Below are 5179 nucleotides of genomic sequence, written 5' to 3' on the forward strand. Positions count from 1 at the left end.
CGTAAGCCGAGGAAGAACATTATCCTCCTGTCCGAAGACTCTGTTCAACGTCTAGGGATGAAGATGAAGAAGAGGAAGAAGACGACTTCGGGCTAGTGGCCCAAGTGGGAATGAGCACCGAGGCCCCAAAAGCCATTGAATCGGTGAAGACTGCAGAGACTCCGTCTCGAGATGAGGGGGTCTCGGGAAGAGACTTGGGCGAAGTCCCCGAGTCATTGAGGATTGGAGATGCCTCCCATCTTAATGAGCCAACGGTGGGTACGGCTGCAGGGGATGGTCTCGAGGCCCCTCGAGATGGAGAGAACGCCCCAAGCGATCCACTTGGGGTAATAGAAATTGGAGGTTTCCCGCTGCTCCCCTCATTTACCGAGGAGATGATTCAGGAGGCTCGGGACTTGAAGACCCTCTCCATCGAAGGATCCCACAGAAGGAAAGATCCCTTCCATGATTACTTTACTGGGGTCAAAGATGCTACTGACCTGAGCGACTTGGAGGTCTCGAGGAAGGACTCGGGCGAGGCATCGAACCTTTTTAATGAAGCGCAGAAAGCTCTGAATCTGGTAAGCCTTAACTCCCCTTGTTGGTGTTACACTTGTATTCATTTTTCTCTTCCTATCTAACTTCTTTCTACTTTCTGCGTAGGCCTCAACGCTTCCTCGGGAAGCATTTTCTCGGTGTTGAGCTGAGCTGAGTTGTTGTGAGGCCGACCTCCAAGGGCTCACGGAGGAGAGAAATGCCCTTAGACTTATCTGTGGGCAAAAAGAAGAGGAGACCAAGGACCTCCGAGCCGAGTTGGCCAAGCCTCACTAAGATCAGACCGACCTGATCGAGCAGGTAATGAAAATCTTAAAAGCTCATGGGCTCAATTCGGGAGCGGTGGCTAATATTTCAATCTCACAGCTACAGCAGAAGGTCGAGAGGATCGAGCAGCTCCGCGAGGAGGTCAATATGATGAAGGTGGAGACCTTAGGGTAGAAAGAAGGCATGGACCGCTTTGCTGCAGAAAAAGAGACTGCTTTATCCCAATTGTCATCGGGTGATAGTCAGCTTCGAGGCATGAAGGAGAAGATCTAGGCTCAGGAAAAGAAAATAGGGGAGCTCGAAGCTCGGTTGGCTTCCGAACTAGCAAAGGCCAAATCTGAAGCTGAAAAGGCTAAAGGCGAGGCAAATGTGATCGTGGCCATCTACCGTGCCGATGCTGAAGCCGCTCAAGTCCAAGAGAAAGAGGTAGCCGAGACCGCTCAAACTTGAGCATATTGGATTGCTGAACTCGCCAAATGCCAATCTCGGAGGTAAACCCTCGAGGAGATCCACGCTCGAGGTTTCAATCTTACCGATGAGATAATAAAGGCTAGAGAGCATGAAGACGATACTGGAGCACTGGCCTCCTCCGATGATGATGACTCTGAGATAAAGAGCGGGTCCGAGAGCGGATGAGACCTCGATGAAAAAGAAGCTCCCCCGTAAAAAAATTAGGAACCTTAGGATTTTTTACTTTTGATATTTTGTGTAGGATCCTAATCGGACCTTGTAAATATTCTCATATATGTAAAGATCTCTTTCCGACTTGTCTTTATTTCATTTTCTGCCTTGTGAAAATTTTGTCTTATTCATGCCTTATGAAAAGTTTGTTCATAAGTTCGAGATTTAGGCAATTTGATCGAAGCCGGACTAGTATAGTTTTTATAATCGAGTGAGTACTTGCTTGGACTCGGAGTAGGGTGACCCTTACATTTTAATTGAGTGAGGATGAATTCTCGAACTAAAAAATAAAATGGCCCTTTAGGCTCTTGAATTAGGCTGATACGAAGATAGTAAAAAGAATGGCTTTCTCCCCCTTTTCGGCTTGAAAATTTTATTGTTTAATCATATAAAATCTGTTGTGCCTTAGCATGAAATAAAGAATTTGATCGAGAGTTCGAATGACTTTGTACCCATTAGGGTTTTCGAGGGTCGATATTATCGAGACCCTTAGTAATTCAGCCGAGGGTAGCCTTTTTAACCGGTTTATGAAAATATTCGAAGTCTTGTTTTATAACGAAAATCAAACGTCTCTGAACCGTGTTAATTTGGCCGTAGCCTTTGACTTGGGACTCGTCTTTTGGGCTTGTTCCCTTGTTATACTTCGAACTTGTTCGAAGTATCAGTCCCCGAGTGGGGTGACCGTAGCCTATAAAATTGAGGGTTGCCTTTTTAAGGTCTTACGATCTGGAGGTTTTATTAATTCGATCATGTCGATTCTTTTGATGATGGTCCTCGAGTGCGGGGTTAATTGTTCGAACTTTAGTTATGACCGGCCCTTAAGCCAATTTTCACAATAGATCATAAGCACGACATTGTAAAGTAAACATTTCTCTAAGGCATGAAATATCCGGCAAGGAAAAATACCTTTTTCAATAGATTAACATGCATACATGTTTGCCATTAGGGCACGAGTAATCAACATGGTCATGGTTCGTTCAACCATTTAACCCTTACAAAATTTTCCTATCGAGTCCCTGTTGGCACGAAGTTAGCACAGATACTACCTATCGACCCTGTTGCCTATTCGAGGTTGATTGTAAAGGAGCCTCGGATACTGTTGAATTGCTCTTAGTTAGCACGATCAATGGTTGCCTCGTTAAAAACCTTTCCGGAAAAAACCCATTTGGGACAAAAACCGGTCTAAGGGAAAAAGAGTGCAACGCATGCTTTTAGACCTAAGGACTTTATGTTTGAAGAATCCTTCGATGTCTTTGATTAAACACATGCAAATGGTTAGTATGAAATATAAATGAAAATGGAGAAGGTCATACCTTAACAGTAATATTGTTTGAGGAGTGATATATTCCAATTGTTTGGTAACTGTTCGCCATTCATCGTGTCAAGTTTGTAGGATCCCTTTACGATGATATCGAGGACCTGATACGGTCCCTCCCAGTTCGGGCCAAGTTTTTCTTCGTTTGGGTCTCGAGTATTGAGGGTGACCTTCCTCAGAACCAAGTCCCCGATTTTAAAGTGTCGAAGATTGGCTCTTCGATTGTAATAGCTTTCGATCCGCTGTTTCTATGCGGCCATCCGAACGAAGGCGGCTTCCCGTTTTTCATCTAGCAAATCGAGGCTTGTATTCATAGCCTCATGATTTGACTCTTCGGTGGCATATCGAAACCTGATGCTAGGTTCCCCGACTTCAACCGGGATCAGAGCTTCGACGCCATATACTAAAGAGAACGGTGTTGCCTCCGTACTGGATTTTGACATTGTTCGATACGCCCAAAGGACTTCGGGAAATATTTCTCTCCATTTTCCCTTAGAGTCGTTCAATCTTTTATTTAGATTTTGAATGATGGTCTTGTTTGTCGATTCGGCATGTCCGTTCCCACTAGGATGATATGGTGTCGACATGATCCTTTTTATTTTATGATCTTCGAGAAACTTTGTCACTTTGCTGCCGACGAATTGCTTTCCATTGTCGCATACGATCTCGGCAGGTATCCCGAATCAGCATATAATGTGGCCCAGATGAAATCTATGACTTCTTTCTCTCTAATTTTCTCGAGAGCCTGCCCTTCAACCCACTTAGAGAAATAGTCAGTCATAAATAAAATAAATTTAGCTTTACCTGGAACCGATGGTAGAGGGCCGATGATATCCATTCCCCATTTCATAAATGACCATGGGGATAAGCCTGAGTGGAGTTGCTCTCCGGGTTGGTGAATTATCGATGCATACCTTTGACATTTGTCTCACTTTCGAACAAACTCTTTTGTATCTTTTCCCATATTGGCCCAATAGTATCCTGCTCTGATGACTTTATGAACCAATGATTCGGCACCGGAATGATTTCCATAGGTGCCCTTGTGGATTACTCGTAGGACATAGTCGGTATCTCCTCATCCCAAACATATTGCCAATGGTCCATCTAACATCCTTCTATATAGTGTTTCATCTTCAACCAATGTGAATCGTGCGACCTTCGTACGTAGAGTCCTCGATTCCCTGGGGTCCGATGGAAGCTTCCTGTTCTTTAGGTATTCGATATATTTGTTCCTCCAATCCCAGGTCAGACTTGTGGAGTTTATTTCGGCGTAGCCTTCTTCGATTACTGACCTTGAAAGTTGTACGACAGTCCCCGATCCAATCTCGTCCTCTTCGACTGATGACCCCGAATTTGCGAGGGCATCAACTTCGCTGTTTTTTTCTCGAGGTACATGCTGTAGGGTCCATTCTTTAAACCGATGTAGAGTCACCTGTAGTTTGTCCAAGTATCTCTGCATTCGATCTTCTCGAACCTCGAAGGTTCCGTTGACTTGGTTTACCACAAGCAAAGAGTCACATTTGGCCTCGATGACTTCTGCTCCCAAACCTTTAGCTAGCTCGAGACCTGCAATCATGGCCTCATACTCGGCCTCATTGTTAGTTAACTTAGCAGTTTTGAAAGCTTGTCTAATTGTATTACCCGTGGGTGGCTTTAAAACGATGCCTAACCCGGACCTCTTCACATTTGAAGCACCGTATGTGAAGAGGGTCCATACCCCCGATGATGTATCCGACTTTATTAATAGTTCCTTTTCGACCTCGGGTACGAGGGCTGGCGTAAAGTCATCCACGAAGTCCGCTAAGATTTGAGACTTGATGGCCGTTTCGTGGTCGATACTTGATATCGTACCCACTGATCTCGACGGCCCATTTGGCCAATCGGCTCGAAAGTTCGGGCTTATGCAAAATATTGCGAAGAGGATAAGTAGTACCACGCAGATCGGGTGACACTAAAAATATGGTTTTAATTTCCTAGAGGCACTTATTAGGACAAGCGTTAATTTTTCTAAGTGTGGGTACCGAGTCTCGACCTCACCTAAAGTCCGACTAACATAGTAAACAGGAAATTGCGTACCTTGCTCTTCTCGAACTAGGACCCCACTTACCGCGATTTCCGAGACTGCTAATTACAAGTAGTGTCGCTCGTCCGCTTTCGGGGTATGAAGCAGTGGCGGGTTCAAGAGGTACCACTTTAATTCTTCTAATGCTTGTTGGAATTTCGAGGTCCATGAAAAATTGTTCTTCTTTTTTAGCAGTGAGAAGAACCTGTGACTTCTATCTTAAGACCTCGAGATGAATCGGCCTAGGGCGGCTATGCGCCCTGTTAATCTTTGAACAGACTTAACATTGTCCACAACCGTGATGTCTTTGATTGCCTTGA

The sequence above is a fragment of the Nicotiana tomentosiformis genome, chromosome 9 (assembly GCF_000390325.3).
Source record: "Nicotiana tomentosiformis chromosome 9, ASM39032v3, whole genome shotgun sequence".
Classification (NCBI taxonomy): domain Eukaryota; kingdom Viridiplantae; phylum Streptophyta; class Magnoliopsida; order Solanales; family Solanaceae; genus Nicotiana; species Nicotiana tomentosiformis.